The following is a 27790-nucleotide window of genomic DNA, read 5'->3' on the forward strand; positions in this document are numbered from 1 at the left end:
AGCGATAACGCATTATAATACCAAAATGTCCAAGTCAATACAATACCAAAATGTCCAGGTTTCAACAAAAGGTTATATAACATACAAAGAAAAAGGAGGTGATGGCTCAGACAAAGGAGAAAATTAAGGCTTTAGAAACCATCAATGAGGACCAGACAGGGACATAACAGATAAACACTTTTTACAAATGCTCCTAAATATGCTCAAAGGGCTAAAAGAAAAAAATGGACAAAAAACTAAAGGAAAGCAAGAAAACAACAGACAAACACAGAGAGAAAATCAATATATAGAGAGAAATTATGAAAAGGCACCAAACAGAGCCACAGACCACAGTAAAAAAAAAAAAAAAAAAAAAAAAAAAAAATTCCCTAGAGGGGTTCAAAGGCAATTGGAGCAGGTAGAAGAAAAAATCAGAGAATTTGAAGATAAGACAATTGAAATCATCCAGCTTGAGAAGCAGAAAGAGGAAAGAACGAAGAAGAGTGAATAGAGCCTCAGGACCCCACAGGACACCAACAGGAGTAGCAATCATATGCACTGCGGGAGCTCCAGAAGAAGAAAGAGAGAAGGGGGCAGAGAGGATATTCAAGGAAAAAATGGCTGAGACTTTCCATTTTTAAATTTAACAAAGGAAGTAATTAGACACACAGGAAACAGTCAACAAGCTCCAAATAGGATAAACTCAAACAGCCCCATGCTGCGACATAGTATAATCAGACTGTCAGATGCCAAAGATAAAAAGAAACTTGAAAGCCACAAAAGAGAAGCAACAAGTCACATACTATGAAGTCTCAGTAAAAGTAAACGCTGACTTCTCATCAGAAACCACGGAGGTAAGAAAGCAACAGGATGACATATATAAAGTGCTGAAGGCAAAAAACTGCCAACAAAGAATTCTATCTCCAGACGGAAAAATTAAGATTCTCCTAGATAAACAGAAGTTGAGTGAGTCTGGCACCACTGGACCAGCCCTACAAGGTGCTACAGAGAGTCTGGGAGGTTGAAAGGAATGGGTAACGGGGTGACACTGCAAGAAGAAGCAGAGCTCTTAGGTGAGGGTAATGACACGGGTAAATATAAACGCACAGTGTACAGTACTCCGCTTCTGACTTCCTACAGGATCTGAAAGGCAAATGCATAAAACGTAATGAGAAATCAGTGATTTTTGGACTCATGACATATAAGCATATTACTTGTAATAACAACTGCATAAAGGTGGGGGATGGAGGTTGTAGGAGTGTAGTTTGGGTATACAACTGAAGCTTAGCTGGTATCAATGAGAATGTTAAAATTTAGCCCCATGGTAACTAAAAAGAAAACATGGGAGAATACATACACTCATGGAGACAGAAAGTGGAGCACAGGCTGCCGGGGGCGGGGGCAGGGGGAGTGGAGAGCTGATGCAGAATGGGTGCAGAGCTTCTGTATAATGAGTGGGGAAGTTTAGTAAAGGAAGGCGATGACAGTACCACTATATAGTGAATTAGATTAAGACCACTGAATGGTATGTTTGGGAGGGGCTGAAAGGGAAAATTTAGTTGTATGTATGGTCCTGCAATAAAAAAAAAATTAAAAATAAAAAAAAACAGGAAAAAGATCAACTAAAGAGACTTTGACAAGTAAATGCTATGCATGATCCTGGATGGGATCTAGCAAAGGGAAGACAAAAGGCTCAAAGGGACATCGTGGGCTATATGAAAAATTTGGAATACAGACTATAAGCGTTGTATCAGTGTTAAATTTCTTGACCCTGATAACTGCACTTAAGGTGGTTGCACAGTGAATATTCTTGTTCTTAGGAAATGTCCACGGCAATGTTAAGTGTTCCAAAAGAATGATGTACACAACCCATAGTCAAATGATCAGAAAATGGAGTGGTAAACAGACAGACAGAGACAGACAGACAGATGGAAGGACAGTTAGAATGATATGACCAATATGGCAAAATATTAAATTTAATGGTAGTGGAGTGGGAGTATGTTGGAGTTCTCTGTATGAGGTTTATACTATTTTCATAAATGTCCTGTAAGTTTGTCAGTATTTCAAAATAAAAAGTTAAAAAACAAACAAAAATAAAAGTGCTCTATGGGCCCCTGGGGCCCTGATGAGATAAATAAGCAAACTACTTTCTCCAGCGTAACTGGGAAGTTGCCTCCCTGCACCCACATGGCCTGAGTTCAAATCCTGCTTGGACACCAACCACCACTACGACCCTGGGCCAGTCACTGCCCCTCAGCCTCAGCGTCCACTTCTGACAGTGCCCACACCAACTTCGTGGGGATTCTATGAACGGAACGAATGAACGACGTAAAGTTCACAACCTGTGTCTCACGGGACACACAGGGGAGCGTGCACTATTATAAGTGATATCCATTATTCCCAAATCCCCAGGGCCAGGTTTCAAAAAAATTGGACACAGGGGAGGAAAACATTTTTAAACACGATGTGCTGTGGCCTGGTGTGTGTCGGGCTGAGATGGCACCCGGAGGCTGAGGACTGAAGCAGAGCCCCCTTGCCGGGCTCCCTGGGCTGTGAGCTCCTGCAAGCGCCCTGGAGATGTAGGAGGGACTCCAGCAGGACCCAGCCCTGGCTGCCCCAGGGACCTGCGAGCACGAGTCCTTCCCCAGGGACAGAGGGGGGTCCCGGTGTCCACACTGCCCCGGGGCACAGACCTTCTACCCAGCACGTGTCTGCCCAGTAGCTGTGACCCCACGTTTTCTTCCCTTCCCCACTTCTGCTCTCAGAAACACGTCTTTCCTGACAACTGTGCCAGAATGAAAGCCTCTAGGGTGAGGGGAAAAGCAATGCGACTGGGAGGAAATGTGCCAAAACATTAATAAGACCATGCCACCTTGGGGTGACAGAATCTTGAGCCGTTTCCACCTTCTCTGTGTTTTTTGAAGTCTGCGTATTCCAGCTTCTTTTTCTCCTCTTTCCTGCTTTTGTTTGTCCTAATGAGCTCGTATTACTTTTATATGTTAAGAGACTGTGTTTTCCTTTAGCTTTTCATTGGGATCTCAGGCAGGAAAACACACATACTGTAACCTCAGTGGATCATCACCGACCGGAACTGCCATGCACAGGGCCCCTGACCAGAGCAAGGAAGGAGGGTATGGGCTGGCTGGGCTCCTTGCACCGGAGGGACATTATTACCGTGGTTAGGGACGCAGGCTCGGACACGCCAGACCAGGGCGCACAGCCTGAATCTCACGGAGAGGGAATGTCAGACAAGCCCAATTGATGGCACACCACAAAATAACCAGCCCGTCATCTTCAAAAACATCGCTATGAGGAAGCACAAAGAAAGGCTGAGGAGGGTCCCAGGTGGAAGGAGATGAAAGAGACGCGACTACTAAACTAAAAGCACACAGGACCCTGAACTGAGTCCTGTGCTGGAGGTGAAAAAGCTACAAAGGTCATTATTGGAACAACAGATAAAACTGGAATACGGACAGCAGACAAGGCACTCAATCGTGTCCGTGTTCAAACCTAGGGTTTGATCACTACCCAGTGGCAAGTGAAGAAAACATTCTTGTCCTTAAGAAATACAGGCTGAGGTGTCAAGGGACAAAAAAGGCACGAGGCATGGTTTCCATGTTCAAATGATTTAGAACAATAAAGAATAATGTGTGTGTGTTCAGGAAGAGAGAGAACATAAAAAACAAGCATGGCAAAATGTTAAAACTACAGAGATAAAAGTTCTCTATGTTATGCTTGCAACTTTTCTATAATTTTGAAATAATTTCAAAATATAAAGTTAAGAAGCTCTGGGGCTAGAGCCCCCTCCCTGGGCCTTGGTTTCTGTGAAAACGGGAATTCTACCCGGACAGTTGATGCTTTGCAGCCGGGGGTCTCTGGGTGGTTCAATATTCTCAGCCTCACCCCAGCTTACAGGGCAGTTTCAGGACTTAAAGAGTCCAAGTGCCTGGCCTGGAAAATGTTCAGTCCGTGTTAACTGTTATTGTTAACGAAACATTATTAATAAGGCCATGCCACCCTGGGATGACAGAATCACCCCAGAGGAAACCAAGACCATAAAAGTATATGCCTCTAAGATTTTATTGGTTTGCCCATCATAGTGTGATGTCCCCAAAAATCCCAGACTGATTTGGACAGTGAATAAAGAAGTATTTGCAGAGTCCCCTTAGGGGGATGAGAAGACAGGGGGAAAGATTCAACTTCCCCATATGGAGAATTTCTGACACCCCTGCAAGCAGTGGGGACAACCAAATCAATAGGCAAACCCTCAATCTCGGGGGTTGCCCCTAAGAAACTTATTCCTGAAAAGGATAGGTTAAGCCTACTTAAAATTAGGCCTAAGAGTCACCCCCAGAGACCCTCTTTTGTTGCTCAGATGTGGCCTCCCTCTCTCTAAGCTGACATGGCAAGTGAACTCACTGCCCTCCCCTACTACGTGGGATGTGACTCCCAGGGGTATAAACCTGCCTGGCAATGTGGGACAGAAATCCCAGGATAAGCCAAGACCGGGCATCAAGGGATTGAGAAAACCTTCTTGACAAAAAGGGGGAAGAGAGAAATGAGACAAAATAAAGTATCAGTGGCTGAGAGATTTCATACCGAGTGGAGACATTATCCTGGAGGTGATTCTCATGCATTATATAGACATCCCTTTTTAGCTTACTGTGCATTGAAGTGGTTAGAGGGACATGCCTGAAACTGTCCAGCTGTGTTCCAGTAGCTTAGATTCTTGAAGATGATTGTATGAAGATATGATGTTTACAATGTAACTGGGTGATTGTGAAAACCTTGTGTCTCATGTTCCCTTTATCTAGGGTCTGGACAGATAAGTAAAAAATATGGATAAAAAATAAATAATAGGGGGAACAAAGGTTAAAATATATTGGGTGGATGGAAATACTAGTGGTCAATGAGTGGGAGGGATAAGGGGTATAGGATGTATGAGTTTTTTCTTTTTATTTCTTTTTATGGGGTGATGCAAATGTTCAAAAAAATGATCACGGTGATGAATACACAACTATGTGATGAAATTGCATGAGCTGCTGATTGTGCACAATGAATGGAATGTTTGTGTTTGCATGTTGTTTTGTCAATAAAATATTAAAAAAAAATAAAAACAAAACAAAACAACAACAAAAAAACGCATGCCTCGTCTTCCCAGCTACCGTAAGAATGTGGCGTCTCTCTCGTCCGCCTGTCCTGGTCCCTCATCACTGGCTCTGATGCTGCAGACCTTGGCGGCCCCGCCATGAGTGACCCCCACCAGGACCCCTTCTAGCCTAGACCCTGGGGACCTCACAACGTGGCCAGATGTCCGGCCCTGGAGACCGATGCGCCTCCTGACGCCCTCCGGTGGACAGTGGCCAGGCCCTGAGCCGGGGCCCCGAGGCACATTTAAATCCATCACTTGGAGACGACTGGCTTAAAAACGTACAGTTTCTATTTGGGACAACAGCAAAGTTTTAGTAATGGATGGCAGTGATGGTAGCACAACACTGTGAACAGAATTAAGGACACTGAATTACAAATTCGAATGTGCTTAAAAGGGGAAATTGTTAGGTAGTATATATGGTACTAGGAAGAAAAAAAAAAAATCCCCGGAACTGTACAACACAGCGAATGCTAAGATAAGCCATGGACTACAGTAAATAGTACAATTATAAAAATGTGCTATTGTTGATTGTAACAAATATACCACACCAATGCCAGGTGTAGTAATAACGTAGTACAGGGGAATCCTGTATTTTATGCATGATTGTCTGTAAATCACAACCTCACTAATTAAAAAAAAAGTCATCACTGGTCAGACACAGGCAACAAACCCAAGGCTCGGATGTGCTGGCGTTGGTTTACACAGAGTTATGTTGGGGGCCAATTTTTAGAAACCAGGGGGAAAAAATGTTTTTAATAAGAATCTGGGTTTTTGACCTTTTTTTGAAAAAAGAAACTGGAATATCTGACCTACACGAAGAACTGAGCAGCCACTGGTTCTTTTGGTAGGGGAGGGGTGGTCGGCAGTCCCCAGTGCCCCCCAGCCCCGAGCCTAAGGTTCACCCCACACCCAGGCTGGGCCGTTCACGTCTGGGCCTCGGGGGCCGCCTGGGCTGGCACCCGCCTTTTTGCTCAGCTGTGGCACCCGGAGCCTCGGCTTCCTGATTGGAAAAAGGGCCAGGTGCCTGTGACCCCTGCAGCGTCTCCGTGAGGGGGAGACCAGACACCGATGGCGGTGCAGGGGGGCCTGTCCTGAGCTGTCCCTGTGGCCCATGGGTGTTTGCATGGCAGGAGCCCAAAGGCCCGTCCGCAGACAGACGCCACACCCAGCCCGCACAGCCATACGACAGGACAGTACTCAGTCGCAGAAAAGAGCGCAGGTTCTGACACAGACCTCGAGCTGGATGAACCCTGCAAACGTGATGCTGAGTAAAATCAGGCAGTCACAAAAGGCCAGAGCGTGCGACCCCATTCACGGGAGACGCACAGAATAGGTGGGTTCTGGGCACAGAGTGGACTGGAGGCAGCCAGGGGGTGGAGGGGGGGAGAGGTGGGGGTGGGAAATGCTGCTACAGGGGACAGGCTTTCCTTCAGGGGGTGAAGAGAGGTTCTAAAATTGATCATGGCGATGGCTTACAACTCTGAATATATACAAAGCCACTGACTTGTATACTCTACATGGGTGAAGTTTATGGTACGTGAATTATCTTAAAACTATTACCAAAAAAAAAAAAATTGGAGCAAGTGGGGGGGGGGAGGGGGGGCCCAGGGCTTCTGCAGAAGAGACAGGGCGCATTAGGAGATGTCTGGCTTTGTCTGGAGATATGAAGGAAGCTGATCTGGATAGGACTAAGGTACATCAGAATACTGGGGAAAGGATGAAATGGCTCATATTTTCAAACTTCAACCTCTGTGCATGACCAAAGGGAGAGATGTTTATTTGGTGGAAAATTTATATTTTGGGTAGCACATGATCTAATTTAATTTAACTTGTATGGTTAGTTTACTTGAGCATCATAAATTACATGGAATCTTAAATAGGGCGTGAGCTCTTCTTGATCTGCACAAGTGAGTGTGATGCCCTGATGTATTCCAGAGTAATCTGGGCAAAAAATAAAAAAGTATTTGCAAAATCCCTTTGGGGAACTGGGGAGAAAGGAGGAAATTTCAACTTCCCCACCTGGGTAATTCCTGATATTCCCTCAAGCAGTGTGGACAACTAATTCAAAAGGCTGACCCTCAATTTTGAGGTTCGTCTCTATGAAGTTTATTCCTGCAAAGGAGAAGCTAAACCTACTTATAATTATGCTAAGAGTCACTCCCAGAGAACACTTTTTGTTGCTCAGACGTGGCCTCTTTCTCTAAGCCAATTTGGCAGGTGAACTTACTGCTCTCCCTCCGACATGGGACATGACTCCCAGGGGTGTAAATCTCCCTGCCCACATGGGACAGAACTCCTGAGATGAGCCAAGACCTGGCATAATGGAATTGAGAAAGCTTTCTTGACCAAAAAGGGGAAGAGAGAAATGAGACAAAATAAAGTCTCAGTGGCTGAGAAATTTCAATCAGAGAGGACAGGTTACCCTGGAGGCTATTCTTATGCATTATACGGACATCCCTTCTCAGTTTGTGGTGCTTTGGAGTGGCTGGAGGGAAGTACCTGAAACTGTAGAGCTGTGTTCCGGTAGACATGATTTTTTAAGACAATTGTATAAAGACACGGCTTTTACAGTGTGACTGTGATTGTGAAAACCTTGTGTCTGATGTCCCTTTTATCCAGGTTATGGACAGATGAGTTGATAATAAATATGGACAGATGAGTTGATAAAAAATGAATAATAGGGGGAGATAAAGAGTAAAAACTGAGCAGATTGAAATACTGTGGGTCAATGAGAGGGAGGGGAAGGGGTATGGAGAATGAGTTCTTTTTTCCTCTTTTTATTTCTTTTTTTAGAGTGATTCAAATGTTCTAAAAATGATCATGGTGAAGAATACACAACTATGTGACGATATTGTGAGCCACTGATTGTAGAATATGGTTGGACTGTACGCGTGTGGAGATTTCTCAATAAAAATATTTTTTAAAAAAATGAGACACATCTGGGGTTAGGCCTGCGTCCGGTGAGGTGATCGCCACCGGGCCTCACTGCTCCCCAGCACTTGGAAAACCAGCAGGATTTCCTAAAAGGCCCCAGGGATCGGCAGCTGGGGTTCTGACAGTGTACCTCGGCCTCCCCCAGGACCCTGGGCTGCAAGGGTCACCCAGAATCAGGCACTCCTCCCCGGCTTCTCACCCAGCCTGTGCCTCAGTTTCCCCACCTGTACAACGGCAGCCATCACAGCCCTCCCTCGAGAGGCTGCTGAGGGCCACGTGAGCCCACCTGGTGCGTGGGACACTGTGCTCACCCCCAAAGGGGAGCTGTCACCCCACCAATCCCCAACTCCTGAGGGTGACACCAGGGCTGGGGCGAGGCTGTACTTTGCCCTTTGCATTTCAGGGGTGCCGGGCTCAGTGAGGGCAAGGGGCTTGCCCAGAGGCCCACAGCAAGGAAGCGGGTGGGGGTGTCTGTGGCCTCCGGGGTCCACCTCCAACCCCCACCCCCAGCCAAACCCCTCAGGCCCACCACGGCCCCCCCGCCCCGAGTTTCCTAGCGGGATCTCATCTTGCTCCGTTATCAGTTCCGGGGGTGGAAGGTCAGGTGGCTCTGCAAAGCTGCTTCCTTCGGCAGGCTCTCCGGGGCAATCTGCTTTCTTGCCTTCGCGGCTTCTTAAGAGGCCAGGGCTCTTTCCTGCACCTTTCAGCGTCAAAGCCGGCAGCGGAGCGTCTTCAAGCTCGCTCTGCTTCCACTGTCACAGCCCCTTTCCTGTCTCTGAGCCCCCAGCTCTTCAAGGACTCTTGTGTGGTAAGCTGAAAAACGGCCCCCCGAGGACAGTCCCACGCCAATCCATGAAACGCGTGGTTGTCACCCCATATGGCGAAGGGTGTGATGGGCTAAGGATTGTGAGAGCAGGTGACTGTCGGGACATCCAGTGGGCCCTAGATGTACCACCAGGTGACCGCGCAGGAGGTGGGCAGAAGGAGGTGAGACCCCAGGGGGCGAGGGGGTGTGGCTGAGGACAGGGAATGTAGGCGCCCCTCCCACACCCTGCTTCTGACCCAGTGAAATGGGTTCGGGACTGCTGGGGTCCAGAATGGCGGGAGAATCGATTTCCATTGTTCTAAGCCAAGCGGGTCGTCACGATTTGCAGCAGCAGGTGGTGGGGCACATCACTTGCCTCGCCCAGACCAGCCGGGATCTCCTCCTATCTAACCATGCTGAACTTAGCTGCCGCTGGAAGATCCCTTTTGCCATCAGAGGACCATATTCACAGTCTGGATGAGGATGCACACAGATCTCTTTGGGGGACCAATATGCAGCCTACCCCCCCACCCCCCCACCCACCAAATGAAGGAACCCTGCCTGCTGGAGTGTTCCCTGTCCCCTTCTTCTGGGGCTCACACCACTTTCTCCTCTTTCATTGTAACGTCCTCCCCAACCTCCTCACACCCCCCAGAGCTGGTACATGGTCTGGGACCATCTCTGTCTTGCCAAATGGCCTGACACAGGTCTCAGCCATACTGCCCACTCAGCACAGGCTCTAAAGATAAACTTGGCTTTGAGAGATATAAAACTCTCTGCTCATTAAACAATACCAGCAAGAAAATAAAAGAGGCAAGGCGTGGATTGGGAGAAAATGTCTACAACACATATGAGACAAAAAGCATGTACCCAGAATATATAAAGAGCTCCTACAACTCAGTGAGAAGACAAACCACCCAATTTAAATATGAGCAAAAGATCTGAACAGACACTTCACAAAAGAAGATACACAAATCACAATCTGCTCAACATCTTCAGTCATAAGGGAAATTCAAATCAAAACCAGAAAGAGATACCACTACAAATCCATTAGAATGTCTAAAATGTCTAAAAAGACTGACAATAACAAGTGATGGCGAGGATGTGGGACAACAGGAAATCTCATACATTGCTGGGGATAACGGAAAATGCTACAAGCACTTTGACAAACGGTCTGGCAGTTTCTAATAAAGTTAAGCATGCAGCTATCATCCAACTCAGCCATTCAACTCCTAGGTATTTCCTTAAGAGAAATGACAGTGCAAGTCCATAAAAAGATTTGTACACAAATGTTCATAGCAGCTTCATTTGTAACAGCCAAATACTAGAAATCCGCCAAATGTCTATCAACAGTGAATGTAGCAACAAACCATGATACGTGCACACATGGACTACTGCTCAGGAACAAAAAGGAACAAGTCATTGATAAATGCAACCATACTGATGAATCTCAGAAAGCCAAACTTGAAAGAGGAATGATTCCATTTATACCAAACTCTAAAAAAGGCAAAACCAACTGACAGTTAGGACTGACTGCAAAGGGACACCAGAACCATTCTGGAGTAATGGAAATGTTCTGTATTTTGATTGTAGTGGTGGCATCAAAGGCATATGTCTGTCAAAATACATCCAATAGCACTCTTAAAATGTGTACATTACATTGGACGTAAATTACAGCTCAATAAGGTTCATAAAGTAACAAAAAGACAGACTCATTCTCCAGACGACCCGGGTTCAAATTCTGGGTCCACCAGTCACTGGCTGTGACTTGGACAAGCGTCCTCACCCCGTGCCTCAGGGCCTTTGCACCTGCTGCTCCCTCTGCCAGGAATACCCTTGGCTTGCTCCCTCACCTCTTTTAGGTCTTTGCTCAAAGATCACCTTTTCAGTGAGGGATGGCTGAAATTACCACTGGCGCCACTCCCTCCATTCTCCTTCCCGTGTTCTTTTGGTCCATGAAGCACTCAGCTTCCCCAGGGCAAGGACCTTTGTCTTGTCTTGTTCAGGCCGAATTCCTATACCGAGAACAGTGGCTGGCACGCAGCAGGCACTCCGTAATAACTTAAATAAATGAACAGAGGTACACCCGTTTTGGGGAGTAACTTGTGTCCAATAAATGAAGGAAGGAGAAAGCCCAAGGGAAGCAGGAAGCAGTTTTCAAGACTGCCCTGTGAAGGGTGGCTGCTACCCATTTTTTTACAGAGGAAGCAGCTGTGGCTTGGCGAAGTTAAGGTGCTTGCCCCAGGTCACACAGCAAGCAGGGGGCGGGGCAAGGGCTCCCACCCCCGAGGGAGGAGGGACTGGAGGTCTCTCTGCAGGAGAACATGGTCAGGACAGAGAACCATGACCGTGAGTGAGGCTCTCTGAAAGGGAGAGACAAAGGCCAGACAAACTGAGCAGGGAAGGGCAGTGTTTGGGGGCTGAACAAAACTGACACAGCCGTCAAAAACAGACTTCCGGTCCCACATTTAGAGATACACATCAGAACTTTAAATGCACATCGTCATGTGAAAAGACACCCAACATCATTAGCCATCAGGAAATGCAAACCGAAACCACGGTGAGACACCAGTTCACACCCGCTAGGCCGGCTGCAATTAAAAAAAGACTGATAATAAACACTTGTTTATGGGAACAAACACTCGGCGAGGACTTGGAGGAACTGGAAGCCCGGTACACTGCCAGTGGGAACGTCAAATGGTGCAGCCACCGTGGAGAGCAGCCGGGCAGGTCCTCAGATAGTTAAACACAGAGTCTCCCTTTGCTCCCGCAATGGATCAGATGCCCAAGAGAGATGAAACGCATGTCCACGCAAACATTGTATATGAATGCTCACAGCGGCATTATTCATAACAGCCAAAAAAAGTGGAAACAACACAAATGTCCATCAACAGATGCCTAGATAGACAAGACATGGTCTTTCTGGGAAAAGGATTATTATTCAGCAATTAAAAAGAGTGACATTCTGATACATGCTACAACATGGATGGACCTTGAAGACACGATGCTAAGTGACAGAAGCCAGATACAAAAGGACAGATACCGTGTAATGTCCAGGACAGGCAAACTCATAGAGATGGAAAGTGGATTAGTGGCTGCCTTAGGGCTAGGGGTGGGAAGTGACAGCTAATGCGCAGGGACTTTCTTTCTGGGGTGACAAAAATGTTCTGAAACTGACTGTGGCGGTGGTTGCACAACCCTGCAAACCAACTTAAAACCACTTAATTGCACACTTCAAATGGTGGATTTTATGGGATGTGAGTTACATTTCAATTTTAAAATGTGAAAAAAGGAAAAGAGCACATCCCTCAATGATACCAAAGAACTTTTACATTTATTAGGTCTCAGAATGTCTCTGTGTTTATGAAGAAATCTTCTGTTTGTAAAATGACAGCAGATCTGAGATTTGCTTTAAAATATGCCAACAACAAAAAAGAGAGCAGCAAAGCAAGTGTGGCAAAATCTAGGTCTCTAGGGCATATGGGGATGGCAGTGGGGTTTTATAGTACTGTTCTCTCTTCTTTTGTGCACATTTGGAAGTTTCCCTAATTTTTTTTTAATGCAGCTATTTCATCTCTGTGATTTTATCCTGCAGCTCCACTCATGTTTACGAAAAAAAGGGTCTGAGCCGGGTTACCCGTCAGAGCCTTGTCTGTAACTGAACCAGGTACCCAGCAATAGGGACCTGGGGAGCACATTAGGTCCTTTCTCCAGAATATTATGCAGCTGGGAAAAAGACTGGACTGGATGCATGAGAATCTCCTGACAGATGAATGAAAGCAAGAGGCAAAAGGCAGCATGACATAAGAGGACCCTGCTACCAGTGTCCCAAAGGTGGGTCCTGTGCATGTGCGGTGCTTCTGTGCGCACAGACCATCTCTTTGGAAGAACACCCAAAAACCGTAATGGTGGGCGCCTCTGGGACAAAGATGAACATGTGGGTGGTGGGAGTCAGGGGAAGGAGGGACACCTTTCACTAGAAGTCTTTGGGTTTGAGTTTTATATGGGGTAAGTGTTCTCTGTTGCAAAAAACAAAGCACAATTAATACATACATTCTTTTAAAGACTCCAAAGAAAGTCTTGTTTCCTAAGCCCTGCCCCGCAGCTCCCCTGGGGCCGGATCAGAAGCCCTGGCTGTCCCTTCTGCTCCCTTCCCTCCAAGAACCAAGACAGGAACCAGCGGTGGCTTCCCCGGGGGTGCAGGGATGCCTCTGAGACCTGCCCAGGGCTCCCTGGAAATTACTTCCAGGCTCACGCTCCTGGGGCTGGGGCTGCAGGGGGGGGGCAGAAAAGGGGGGAGGGAGGACGGAGAAGGAAGTAGACAAGGAGGCCTCTGTGTGCCTGTGAGAACACAATGGAGCAGCACGGTGAGGCCTGGGTGGCGGGCAGCTGGAAGTGCCCTCTTCTGCCCGGGCTGACGGGAGAGCACTGGAGCAGCTTCCTTCACCATCACCAAAATGTGGAAACAACTCCAACGTCCGTCAACTGGTGAAAGGCTAAACGAAACCTGGTCTATCCATACTCTGGAAAACTCTTTGGCAATAAAGAAGAATTAAAATCTGATAGATGCTACAATGTGTATAAACTGTGAAGACATCAGGCTAGAGTGAACGAAGCCAGCCACAAAAGGATCACAGATTAGAAGACACCATTTATACAAAATATCAGAACGGGCAAATCCACAGAAACATAAAATGGATTAGAGATTATAGGGACTGGGGAGCGCTGCTAATGGGTTTGGGTTTCTTTCTAAAGCGGTGAAAACGTTCTAGAAATAGACAGTGAGATGGTTGCACAACTTTGTGAATATATTAAAAAACCACAGGACTGACCACTTTAAAAGGATGGATCTTACGATATGTGAATTATACCTCAATTTTTAAAAAGACAACGGAAAAATAAAAGGAATGATCCATGCTACAATATGAATGAATCTTGAAAACAAGAATGCTGAAAGAAGTCAGATACAAAAGACCACATATTTTATGTTCCATTTATATGAAATATCCAGAATAGGCAAATCCACAGAGACGAAGGTAGATTCACGTCTGCCAGGGGTTTGGGCTGGGAGAATACTAAATAACTGCTAAAGGGTACAGGGTTCTTTTTTTGGGGTGATGGAAATGTTCTAAAATTGATGGTGGTGATGGCTGCCCAACTCGGTGAAGGTACTAAAAACCACTGACGGTACACTTAAATGGTTACCTGCAAGCTCTATGAATTCTATCTCAATAAAGCTGTTAAAAAACTGAAGCAAGGGTTTTAAAAAAGAGAAATGGTCATATGATATCACCCCCATGATCCTTTCATCCCAGCCTGCACTTCTCAGGCTGCACAACCCTCCAGGCCTCTCCTCTCAGCAAGGGGCCTGGCGGCCACCCTCCACTCTGCCCCTCTCCCTCCTCCCTGCTGGTCAAGACTGGCAGGACTGCGCCCTCTGGCTCCAGCCGGGGTGTCCCTGGGTGTCCCCCAGGCCGACCTGCTGGTCTCTCCACACCCGCTGCCGGCCAGGGTGCAGGGGCGATGAAGGGGGGCCCCGGGGCTTTGGCCCCAGGCTCCACTCAGCCCCCACCCAAAGCCAAAAACAGCCCCAGTGAGAGGATGGAGAGGCCCCCCCGGACCACGCGAGGGGTGTGCTGAGGGCGCGGACTCCCATGAGCGGGTCAAGTGCGGGTTTAAGCATCACAGGCCCCTTCAAACGTCACTGAAAAAAATAAAAATTAAAACCACAGAAATCATCAAACTTTGATAAAAGGTCAGAAAGACAGACGCACAGAAAACCAGACTGGGGGTGTGGAAGGGAGAGGGTCCCCGGGAGGTTAACCAGCTGCAGCCTTTGCAAGTGCCACTCGGGAACTGCGCGGGATGGGAGGGGAAGAAGCTGTTTGCTCCGAAGCAATTCTTTAATGAAATAATAAATCAACAGACATACGTTCTCATGCCACGCAGCCATGCTACTGATCCCAGAGCATTCCCGGAAATGGCTTTCGGGGCTCCAGTGGCCCTCTCCCCTATGCACGCTCCACCCTCCTCTCCAACCCAACACTTGGGGAAAATTCACCTTCCCACACTGCTGACTGCACAGAAGGGCTTTCCCACTGTGACCGGCTCCCTCGGCAGATGCCAGTGGGCCCCAAGCCCTCGGCACAGCCCTCGGGAGCTGAATTCTAGGAGGGCAAACCTCAAATAAGGGAGCCCATTCCTCTAGAATGTACCATCAGCCACCGGAGCAGGGTTCTGAGGAGAGGGTAACGCAGGGAAGAGAATGATGAGGAAGTTTTTAACAGGGAGGTCAGGGAAGGCCTCTGAGCAGAGGTGACAGGTAAGCAGACGCAGGAATGGAGGGAGGGAGAGAGCCAGGCAACTCTCTGGGGGGAAAAGCATCTCAAGCAGGGGGAACAGCAAGTGCAGAGGCCCTGAGGCAGGAATATACCTGATGGGATCCCAAAACTAGATCACTGTGAAGTAGGATATTGCCTCGATGCCTCAAATATGTTTCTCGAACTGGGGTTGGGACACCTGAAGAAATGAAGACAAACTCTCAGGAGTCCAGAAGTTGCCCACTGAGGTAAAATGTTCCCATCTTTCCCTTTCATACTTCCATTCCCATTTTTAGTGCTTTTCAAACTGCAGGTCACAATCCTTTGAGGAGTAGTGAAATCAAGTTAGTGGGTCTTGACCAGCTTTGAAACAAATGAAAAAGTGTAGAATGTATTACACAAAAAAGAGAATAGAATGTGAATAATATACGGCTGAGGGACTCAGAGAGTCAGGCTAAACGCTGTTTCACAACACTTTTGTTTCAGAGCTCTGTGCGTGTGTGCGTGTGTGCGTGTGTTCTGGGTGGGATAGATGTCTTAGTGGGGCTGCAAGCCAACAAGTCAGAACAACAGTCAGCTCAGATGCCTCCCCCCTTAGAGACGCGTCCTTCCCGCCCACTCCACTAGCCATGCTGGCATTTACAAATGCTGCCCACATGGGCAAAGACGGCTGCATGTTCACCCAAATCTCAACACACTGCTGGACTCCATCCCCCAGCACCCTTCGCAGTTGGGTGCGGCCCCACGACTGAATTCCGGCCACTGGGATGTAGGACTGCGTGACCAACTTGCACAAGATGGGGGCCCCGGATTCTGGCTTGGCAGAGTATCTCTTTGACAAACACACCCTGGGAAACAGCGATGATGAGAGTTAAGCCTTATGCTGTCTTCCCCAGAGTCACGGGGTGACTTCTGTGGTCACCAGGGCAGTGCATGCATGTTGGGTTTACCTTTGCCTTTTCTATTAAGTTGTATCAACACCCACCAAGTTGTTTTGTTTGTACCATTTCTTCAAATAAAGTAATTTGGTCCCCCCCCCCCAAAAAAAAAAAGTAGGGATGTAGGTGGACATGATACACATGCTTTCCAGGTCTGACACAGAAAACATCCCGCCATGTGCTCCTCTAAGCTCTTTCCTCATCTATGGTGGACCCACGGGCTTGGGGGAAGGCAAAGTCACAAGAGGGAAGGCTGCCTGAGGCCCCACCAGGAGTACCCTCACTAGTCTATGACATGTGCGAGAAAATACTTTTATTGTGTTCAGCCACAGAATTAGGGCTTGTTTGTTACAGCAGCTAGCATGGTCTGCACCAACTCAGACCCTCTATGTGAAGGCTGGGCAACACAGCAGTCTGAATGACCGTTGGCAGAAGCTCCCCAAAGAGAAGCGTGGAGGGGAAACTGAGTCTCCACCAAAAGCCTGCAGAAAGCATGAGGGCCACATCTGGGTCCAGAGATGCGCTGTCCACAAAGTGTTCTAGACCACATCACGTTAAGTATTTTGGGAGAAACGTAAGCTCCAAGATCAAGCCCCAATCTCTATCTTCAGCCTGATATGGCACCCATAGCATAAGCCCCATTTATAAATCACCTTCATCGTGAACCAGGGACTGGTGGGCATTTTAACAGTCCTTACTTACTCTTTTCATAATTCTGCACACAGGGGCTTCTACAGATGAAGGACGGGGAGCCTAAAGGAGCCCATGTGGCTCTGGGAACCGCAGTTTACCACGCACGAATTCACATGTCAGCTCTGGGAGGTGGGCGTCTAGAACAGGAGCTCCGTGAGGGTGAGGACGTTGCCCACGTCATCGACCTACCTTCTGGGAGATGTGCAATAAATATTTACTAGATAAATGAACAAGCTGCTGCTGATTTCCCTTTTTTACACACGAGGCAATGAGGCTCAGAGAGGGCATGCCAACGACTTCAAGTCACCCAGCAAATGAGAGGGAGCCAGGCTTCAAGGCGAGATCTGACGTCCAAACACGGACACTGCGGACCCCACGTCCTGTCCCGGGGTGCTCAGCCCCCCCAGGGCTGGGCCACCTCCCCCAGGTAAGCCCCAGGTAACTCCCTCATCCCTCCAGACTGCACATTTTCTCTTGGCACATTCAAATCCTCCTGAATTCATCATCCAGTAAATAGTCACCCATTCTGAAAATAAGTAGTGCCAGGCTCTGTGCTGGGAGCTGGAGGCACCGCCGCGAACAAAACAGAGATCCCCGTTCACTTAGGGCTTACATTTGGGGGAGGATGAAAATGGTAACAGACAGAAACAAGAACTAACCGATTACATTAAATATTTATAAATGGCTAATTGCATGCCTTTAATTTATAATATATGTAAATGATATAATTTCATTTATAAAATAATGTAACACATAGCCTGATACATAAATATTAAGATATAAACACCCCAGTGTGATACATAAAATTATTTTATAATTAGCTAATAAATATTTAAATATCTGCAAATATTATGAAACAATGTTATAAAATAGATGTAATTGTCAGAAGTTGCTCAGTGTTATGGAAAAAAAGGAATGAAGGAGGGCAAGGGATATGCAGTCTCAGTGCCGCAGACAGGCGTGGTTGATGAGGGGAAGGAGGGAGCCGCGTGGGCATGTGGAGGACAGCATTCCGGGCAGGGGGGCAGGTGCAAAGGCCCTGGGGCAGGATGTTTGTCCGGCTGGAGAAAGGAGGCCAGAGCGGCTGGAGACGAGTGACTGAGGGGCAGGTACTAGTGAGCGATGAGTTCAGATGGAAAGCCAGGGAATAGATCATGTATTAACAGTAATAACCACTTAACAGGGAAAACTGTGGGGCTGTGGGTATGGCAACTCTGTATTTTCTATATAATTTTTTCTGTAAATGTACAACTACTATAACAACAAAAAAATTTAAATGAAAATAATAGCAGCTAATACTTATTTATGTTGGTATCGGCACTGTTCTAAAAGCGTTACACATTCATTTGCTCCTCCCAACAGCCCTACAGGGGAGGACCCTTCTAGAAAAGCCCTGTCCTGTAGAAATGGGATACAAACCATGTAGCTGCTTCTAAATTTTCAAGTCACAACAAACTGGTGAAATTAATGTAATAATATACTTTATGTAACCTAAGGATCATTTCCACTTGTAGTCAATATAAAAATGCTATGATATTTTTAATGAAATATTTTCTTTCTCTTTTCTTCACTCTAAGCCTTGGAAACCGCGTGTGTGCGACCCTCGCAGCACCCCTCGGTCCGGACCAGCTGCTTCCCATGCCCGGCAGCCACACGCGCCCCACGGGGTCCGGGCCTCCCGGGGACCTGGCCTTTACTCTGAGACGCTGTGCGAAAGGACGTCTGGGCTGGGTTGTAACAGGGTCCCTCTGGCCACCTGGGGGAGGCGACTAGGGAGCCAGAAGCCCCAAGAGGAGACGGTGTAGTCCAGACGGGAGGGGTGGGTGGCTGGACCAGTGGGGACAGGGCGGAGGTGGGGAGACGAGGCCGGATTCTGGAGAGAGTCTGAGTCAAGGAGGGGAAGAGGCCCCCGGGCTGGGAGGACGGAGCAGCAGGGAACCACGACCCACAACGGGGACTATCCTGGGCAGGGAGCAGGAGCCAGGAGCTCAGGCTTGGACAAGACAAGTTTGAGAAGCAAGGAACCAAATGAAACCTCCTCCTCGGCTCTCTCTCCTTAATTTCTCCACGGGACAAGGGACCACGGAAAAGGCCTGAGTCCCCCTGGTTCCCTGAAAACTGCATCTGTCCAAGGTAACACCCACCCCCCCAGGTCCCCAGGGGCGCCTCCAGGCAGGCTCCAGGCAGGCCCATCACCCACACCTCCCTCCTCCTTCCCAGAATGGGCTTCCAGAACCTCACCCCCCACCCCTACCCCCCACCCTTCCGCCTCGCTTTCCCACCCAATCCCCGCTGGACGCCACTGCCCACTCTAAACCATCCAGCAAAGAGCGGAGAATCTCAGTGGTAAATATAATAAAACACAGCACCGGGAGGTGGGCCTCGTGCAAGCTGGGGTGTCTGCAAGGGGGGTGCAGGATTTCTATTTGAAGAGGTCCCCGAGGTGACTTATTTTATGACTTCTGTTATGTACATTTCACCATAATAAAAAAAGCTTCATGATAATGGACGAAAAAATTAAAAAGTAAAACATAAATTAGAGTGACTATCAAATATATTCAATGAAGTTATTTAGGTTTCAAAAAACCAGACACCCTTAAGGTGAGACGAGCTCTGAGACGCAGCTGTTGGGATTCTGCGAGGAGACGGTGGGTGCACGCCCCCGCCCCCGCGGGTTCTAGGGCAGCCCTCCGAAATCAAACCTCAACCTCTCTGTAGCCAAATATGAATATTCACAGTAAAGTGAGCTGGCCAAAGGCTCTCAGCGGCCGTTGTCATCACAATTGTGGGGTGCTGTTTGGGTGGCGCGCCTCACTCACTAACAGTGTAAGGTGGGGGAGGGTCTTTGCTCCCCAAAGGCCTGGGAAGGCCATGGGCCTGGGCCGGGCGAACCTGGCTGTGAATAATCCCAGCTCTGCGGTTTCTCAACCCTGAGCCACTGACCTCACGTCTCTGGGGCCACAGTCCTGGGGGTCACAACTGGTGCCTCGAGCTCACCCTGGGTTAATAACAATGATCACCATGGTGGTTGGCCCTCCTCGAGCCTTCCCTCGACCAGGTCTGCAAGGGTGCAAAGCCTCCTCATTGAATTTCACGCTCCCAACAGTCCTGGAGGCAGATTTTGCAGTTATTTTCCCGTCGAAGGAAGGAAGGAGAGAGCTGGGACTAGTCCAAGTTTTATCTGACCCAGACCTTAAACACCGCCCGAAACCTGGGTCAAGCCTGCCTCTAGGTCAGGTCACCCCGTTCCTGGGGTGACCCTGTCCCAACCTGGAGACGGTCAAGCAACTCCTGCTCTTGAAGTGCCAACGCCTTGGTCTTTGCCTTCTCATCGAATCCTCACAGACGAGCCCCATGAAGCAGGTATCACTCTTACCCCTCAACTGCAAAGCCGCACCCTGGCTTGTGCCTCGCCAACGGGAAGCCCACATCTTCAGTCTCCAAAGCAACACGGTCTGCCTTTCTGCCACACTCCCTGCGGCCGCACCGGAGGACCCAGCCAGCTCACACGCCTGAGACGTGCCAGGTCCTTCTGCCACCTAGAATATTTTCTGCCTCTTCCTCTTTAGCCCCTCTGACCACCATGCCTTCCTTTGGGAGCCAAGGTATCGCCTGAGGCTGCTCTGAGCCTCCAGGATAGAGATCTGTCCAGCAGCAGGGCCCGGGCTGACTCCCACCGCATCCCCAGCGTCCTGCAGAGGCCTGCCTCAGAGCGGCTGCTTGATAAATCCCGGCTGCTGTCTGCAAGGGGTGAGAACGGCGAAGCCTTTCTGGAATGCAATTTGGCAGGACCTACCAAAATCCAAACGCGCGCTCCTCTTTCCCTTAGCAGTTCCACTTCCAGGAATCTGGCCGGCAGAGCACCCTTGCGCAAGTGGCCCAAGATGTGGGTACGAGAAGGCCAGGCTGGGTCTCCCCCCGGGCCAGAAGCTTCCCGTGGCTCCCAGCGCACTCAGAATCGAAGCCAAAGGCCCGGCGAAGGACGGAGAATGGAAACTGTTGAGCAAGAGGGAGTCCTAACAGGCCCATAGTGGAGGTGAAATGGAATCTTAAACACTTAACTACCCTAAAGGAGGCAGGAGAAGAAGACACAGGAATACACGAGACAAACAGAAAACAACTGGCAAGTTGCAAACATGCATCAGACCATGTCAAGGAATGGTCCGAACCTGCACTGCCCACCCTGAGCCTCGCGTGGCTTCTGGGCACCTGAAATAGAGCTGGTCCAAACTGAGATTGGCAGAGAACGTAAAATGCACGCTGGATATCAGAGACTCCGTGAAGATAGAAAAAAAAAAAAAAGGAATGCAAACTATCTCATTAATCATTCTTATATTGATTATACATTGAAATGATAAAATAATTTGGATCTATTGGGCTACCTCAAATTTATTAACATTATTTCCCATTGTTTCCTTTTACTGTGGCTACTAAAAAACTTAAAACAACATAATATACTCATGGCTCACATATTTATATTGGACAGTGCTCGTCTAAATATTCTGATCACCACACAGAGATGGTCAGTCTACCTACAGGAAGTGCACTTCATATGCAGATGCGTTTAAATAAAAAGACATATATACTAAGAGCAAAAAATTGGAATTAAACCAAAATAAACATCCATGTGGGGTAGTCAAGTAAATTAAAGAACAATTCTTGGTGTGAAAAGAATAGACTCGTTCTGGCGGTCTGATACTGTGAATGCGACGAACAGCACTGAATTCTACCTGCACAGGTGGTGACCAGGGGAAATGTTATGCTGTATACATGACACCTTGGTAAAAATTTCTTAAAAAAAAAAAAAGGGCTCTAGCTTGCTGACACGGGAATAACTCTAAGCCGTTTGTTAAATGGCTTTTAAATAGCACGGCATAGATTTTTTGTATATATGGTACTTTTCATAAAAAGAAAAAAAATTGATTGTGATGATAAAAAAATATTCTTTCTAGACTCCAGGGTTCTGGAGCAGCTAGAAGGAAAACTCAGAGAGGATCGTATGGTAGCCCCTGACAAACTCTGGGATCTGTCCTGTAACCACTTTTTGAAGAGTGTTTGAAAACTATTGCTTTTTTCTTTCTTTGCTTTGTATATATGTTATACTCTCCAAAAAAAAGGAAAAAATTCAGAAAGTTTGTGTAGTCAAGAGAAAAAAACATGTATTTATAAAAAGGGGGGGCTGAGAGAATACACCCCAAATTCCTCAGGGAGGTCACTTCTAAAGAGGGGAAGAAGGAAGACAGTGGCATTAAAAAGACTTGCAAGTTGGTGTTTTCTAACCCAAAAACCAAGGACTGAAGAATCTTACTTTAGCCCCAGCATCCAAGGTCCCCATTTCACTGGCAGAATTCTTGAAGCAGCAGCTCAAAAACGATGGGGAAAACAGTCGCCACCCTTGCTAGCCAAAGAGCCATCTCCTTGGGTCCCCCACCTGCAGAAGCAGCTGCGTCACCTGGGAGCTTGTTAGAAAGTCTCGGAGCTGCCCAAACCCCACAAAACCAGCCCTGCATTTTAACAGGATCCCCTGGAGACCCCGGTGCTATGAAAGTTTGAGAATCCGCTGATCCCCAGCCCAGCCCCTTCTGCTTGTCCCAGGAGGTAGACTGCAGGCGGGTCGTAATAATAACCACACCAGGGATAATAATAGCAACAAGCATTTACAAAGTGCTTATTACGTGCCACTCGCTCAGCTATACACGATCCCAATTAAACCCCACAACAAGCCCACCGGGGAGGCATTTAGATTTGTGACCCCTGATCCGCAATTCCCAACTCCAAACAGCTCTGGAAACTGGAGCTATTTTCTCCCTGACTCACTTGGGGAGCAAACCTGACCCAAGCTCCCCACCTTTATCCCTCTTAGTGTCAACAGCTGCAGAAGTACCCAACCACCGGGGCAGCCCCGCACAGGCACATGCCCCTAGCTGGAAGGGTCTGAATTTCACAACACGTGCAAGGACGGCTCCTGCCACAACTTAACCTCCAGGGGGACCTCCCAGGAGAGGGCATCAGGCCCCTCCTGCCAATGGGGAAACTGAGGCTGGGAAGGGTGGGGCCCTCGTTCCAAGACCCAAGGCTGGCTGCAAGCCAGCCGGCCGTGCCTAGGGCGCCCCGGGCCTCAGTGGGTGCCGCCTGCTGACTCACGGCAGCGCCTTCCACCCACCAGCTCCCGGACACCTCTGCGGGCCGAGGCGGCGGCCAGCCAGGTTATGTTAATGAGACGCAAAGGAGGGGAAAGGGGAGGAGGAGGGAGGGGCCCGGCCACGCCCTGGCCAGGCTCCCAGGGGCCAGGGAGGGAAGAAAGGCAGCTTCTGGCCCCACCACGGGAGGCCGCAAGCCCCAGGGTTTAAAGGCAGACTGCCCGTGTCCAGTCCCCACTCTGCCACTTAGCAGCTGTGTGCCTTAACCGTGCCTCGGTTTCCCTGCCTGTAAAATGGGGATGGTCACTGTATCCTAAGGTCCTTGGGCAGGTAAAGAGGTTACCGAAGACCTGCAAAGGGCTGAGCCCAGGGCCTGGGGCGGGGTGAGCACATGGGAGTGTGGACCTAAGAGCGTGCACTGCCACCGCCACCCCCACAGAGGTTCCTAACCACATCCACAGCCTTCCTGAAATCCTTCCCCAAGTCTGGGATGTGGACTCCGGTGCGGATTTCTTTAAGGAAAGGTCTGTGGCCTCTGAGAATTAAGAACCACGACATGCTTTTAAGACCTCACGCCCAAAAAGGACCAGAGAGGCCTCTCCCAGCCCAGACCAAACCGCTGCCAATGCGCCCCTCCCCCCACACCACAGGCCCCTCCCCCCAGGCCTACAAGAAGGTCCACAATGGGCTTCTGACACCTTTCCAACTGCACAGACCTCTCCTGCCTCCATACCCCTTTCCCCTCACCTCATGACCTGTGAGGAAACGACAGTTCTGCCTCTTCTAGAACCTTCCCTCGCTCTTTCTTTTTCCCTCTGAAACCTCTCAGTACTGCCCAGATCCTAACGACCCAGTGTGCCCCTCACATCACAGTCTGTGTAAAGGTCATCTGGCTCCGCATCCACCCAGTAAATATTGATTAGGGAATAACTCCATGTCAGAATCTGGAGATCCCAAATTCTCAGACGGAAAGACATCAAGTGAAGTGAAAGAAGTTAGACAGGGGAGTCAAGGAAGGCTTCCCGGAGGAAGAGGTGGTATTCAAGCAGAACCCTGAGAGATGAGATGCCCCTCTTCCCCAGAGACTGGGAAGATCCCTCCAGGCAGAGGGCACAGCAAAGCCAAGGAAGGGGTAGGGATGAGAACGAGCTGCGAATGTGAGGCACTGCTAGGAGGCAGCTGTTAGAGAGCGCAGGGAATAGGGTCAGGGACAAAAGCCCAGGCCAGACCATGTGGGCTCTGCAAGGGGAGGCGAGGGGACAGACCTTTACCTGAGGACAACAGGGAGCATCACAAAGGTGGTTTGACTTTTTAAAAAAATCTCTGGTTTATACATTGTTGGTGAGAATGTAAAATGGCCCAGCCACTGTGGAAATCAGTTTGGTGGTTCCTCAGAAAGTTGAGCACAGAATTACCCTATGACCCAGAGTTCCCACCCCTAGGTATACACAAAAAGACTGCAGGCAGGGATTTGGGCAGATATTTCTACACTGATGTTCATAACTGCATTATTCATGAAATGGCCCAAAGGGGGGAGCAGGCCATGTGCCCACTGACTGGTGAATGGATAAGTGAAACGAGATACTATCATGCAATGGAATATCATTTAGCCATAAACAGGAATGAAATTCTGATGCATGCTACGACATGAATGAACCCTGAGGACATCACAGTGCAGGACATAAGCCAAAGGGATATTTGTATTGTATGATCTCACTTATATGAAATAACTAGAATGTGCAAATTCACAGAGACAGATTACAGGTTACAGGATAGGGGTGGAGGGAGGGGATGGGGAGTTATTGCTTAATGGGTACAGAGTTCCTGTTTGAGGGGATGAAAAGTTGGGGTAAGGGATGGTGGTGATGGTAGCGATTGTAATTAATGCCACTGTACTATATACCTGAAAGCAGTTAAAATGGAAAATTTAGAGTTGTATATGTTACCATAACACAAAGTTTTTAAAAATCTACAATAGATTGGTAGCAATTCAATTCCAGAAAAGGCTTAAAAAACTTTGCCCCCCCAAAAATAAAATAAAATCTCTGGCTGCTAAGCGCTTGTTCTCCTTCCTTCCACAGCTCCCTCATTATACTCCAGTCTGGTTCCCGCCCCTACCAACCTCTCTCCTGAAACCTTCGCTTCCTGAACACCTGCATCAAATCCAGGAAGCTCGAACCCCAGTCCAGGGAAGCTAAGACCTTTCTGCTGCAGCAGGTGACTTTCCCGGATGCCTCCCGCCCCCTCTCTGCTCCTGAGCCCGACCCTGCCTGAGCCTCAGCCTTCCCCTTCCGCTTCCTCTGTTGCGGCCAGTCCTTTCCAGTCTAGCTTCTGCCCCTCCACCTGGGCGGCCACCAGGTGGATTCTCAACTGCCTCGTGCCCTCTCCCTGGGGAACGCTGCCCCTCCCTGGGCCTTCAGGTGTCACGCCGTGCCCCCTCAAGGTGTTTGTTTCCACGCGTGACCCCTGCATCTCATTCATCCACTCGACCTCTTTCCTCTCTGCATCTCTCTATCAGCCAAGAAGGTATGAGAGCTTTGCCCTCTGCAGCTGGTGTTCTCCAAACCACAGGCATCTCTACCCTGTCTCAGGAAAGGGCGACTCCACCCACGGAGTTGCTCAGGCCAAACTCCAGATCATCTGAGGCTCTCTATTTCTCTTACTTCCCCCTCCACTTCCCCCAAAGAAAACCAGGCACCCATGTCCCAGCCCCAAGATCCTGGCTCTCTTTCCCCACGAAGCCTCAGCTGGCCGTCATTTATAGTAACCCAGGCTCTCTCTGCTGGGAATGGTCTGAAGCCCAAAGCATGCCCCCAGCAGTCCCCTCCGAGAAGCTTGCCCTGATGCACTAACATATCCCACAAGCAGTGCCTCCTCCCCCAACCTCCGCTGGCCCAGCTAGCCCTTCTAAAAGACACTGCACACCTTGCAGAAGGATTGGCGTGTACCTGGCTTATCTCCCTCCGGTCCCTGGCCTCTCCAGTCCCTGAGGGCAGAGCTGTGGCTATTTATACCCCTGCTCCCTAAGGGGAGCCAGGCCAGGCACCCCTGTGGCTGAATGAACCAGCAGGGCTGGCCCGGCCAGAGCCGAATGCCTGGATTCAAACCCCAGCTATACCAGCGGACGATGGCAACCTGGGGGTGTGGCCCTGGGGAGTGCAAGGTAAACCCTGATGCCTGTTCAAGGAGCACCACAGCCTTCAGAAACAACAAACCAGACGTACCAGGAGCAACACGGGCGGCGCCTAAAACCATTTCACTGGGTGAAAAAGAAGCTGGAGGTGAAATACAAGCTATCCTGTTTATGGATGTCAAAATCCGCCACGGAAAGCAAACATTGTGCGAGGGCACAGATGAAATAAATGACACACATTACATACATTACGAGGTGGTCTTTGGGGCTGTGGAGGGGATTGGGATGAGAAGGGAAATCATATATCTATATACAGCCCTTATATTCGCAGTTCTGTTCTATAAAGTCGCTGCAATCCCTGAATAGCTCCTGGAGGAAATGTTGGGTTTGGTTCCTGCGAGCCTCTGGTCACAACGTTTTCATCAACTGATCATCAGTGCATAACCTTGTTTTATATGAGTTTCTGTTTAAAGATGCCTTTTTAAATATATATTGTTGATGGAGTGATACGAAGCTCAGGGCCGATAGCACAATCACTCCTGAATGAATGAAGCGTGTCACACAAGTGTCCACGGGCACGTCCCTCCTTTGGGCACCGGGAACACGAGGCAGCACTTCAGCACTACACTTGGGACCATTCTGAAAAACGAATTCACCAGCCTCCCCCCCAAAAAAACCCTCAAAAATGTGAAAAATGTGCCACTAGTTGTACCATGGAAAAGGACATGTTTGCAGGATGGAAGCTGAAAGAAGGCAGAGCATGGCCTTGTTCAACCTCAGCTGGGAACATGGATGTTGGGCAACTCAAATTTTTCGCCACTCCGTGTAGGTCCGCAAATGATCACAAAAGCATCGCACATACCGACTTTAGGTTTTCAGATAACTTGTAGTGAGGAGGTGAATTTGCACACGTGGACTCTGCACACGTGGACTCTGCAGGGCTGCCTGCAGAAAAGGAGCGTGCACAGGTGGCGCTCGAGGCAAAGCTGATTCCTGGCCCCCTCCCCACCGCACCAGGATTCCCAGGAGGTGGGGGTGAGGGTAGGGAAAGAATCGGCATTTTTAACAAACCCCTCTGGTGATTTCTCAGACTTTTTAGAAACCCCAGACTAGGACCTTGAAACACAGGCTCTGCTCCGCTTTCTCCATCCTGCAATATGACCATCATTCATTCACACATGCATTCATTCGACAAATATCTATGGAGATCAGCACAAGTGCCGGGAGGTGAGAACAGGGCCCCGTGGCCTGGACGAGTCTGATTCCCCATGGTCTGCAGCTCAGAGTTACTGGGAAAGTCAGGCTTGAAGAAAAACTCAGTGAGACCCACGACATCGCAGTGGTGAGGTGAACTATGAGATCTCCCTGGGGATGGGCTGGGGGGGGGGGGGTACTGGGAAGGATTCCCAGGGGGAGGGTGGTTAGGATCGAAGAGACGAAGAGACGTCATGGGCCAGGTGACGGGGGCAAGGAAACTTCTTTTCCTGAGAGAAAGGAGTTAAAAGCATGCCGTGGAACACTCAGCACTGATGAAAAGGAACTGCAGACACAGGGCAGGTTTGAATCTCAAAATAAGGATGTCAAGCCAAAGACATCCCATCCAAAGAATTACACACTGAATGATTCCATGTCTGTGAACCTTCTAGAAAGGGCAAAGCTGATCTATAGTGATGGGGACAGTGTAGCAGATGCTTCT

At 48.7% G+C, this 27790-nt stretch overlaps 2 protein-coding genes across 4 annotated transcripts in view; one reads left to right on the plus strand and one right to left on the minus strand.

Moving 5' to 3' along the window:
* LOC143658905 (uncharacterized) overlaps positions 1 to 17046 on the plus strand; it is a 31356-nt gene extending 14310 nt beyond the window's left edge. For all 3 annotated transcript variants that reach the window (XR_013163360.1, XR_013163361.1, XR_013163359.1), the window contains one exon: positions 16854 to 17046. The gene's annotated coding sequence lies outside the window, so the exon portion shown is untranslated. The remainder of the gene's footprint in view (positions 1 to 16853) is intronic.
* BICRA (BRD4 interacting chromatin remodeling complex associated protein) overlaps positions 1 to 27790 on the minus strand; it is an 83371-nt gene that overhangs the window by 47914 nt on the left and 7667 nt on the right. The window lies entirely within an intron of this gene.

The sequence above is a fragment of the Tamandua tetradactyla genome, chromosome 16 (genome assembly GCF_023851605.1).
Source record: "Tamandua tetradactyla isolate mTamTet1 chromosome 16, mTamTet1.pri, whole genome shotgun sequence".
NCBI classification, from domain to species: Eukaryota; Metazoa; Chordata; class Mammalia; order Pilosa; family Myrmecophagidae; genus Tamandua; species Tamandua tetradactyla.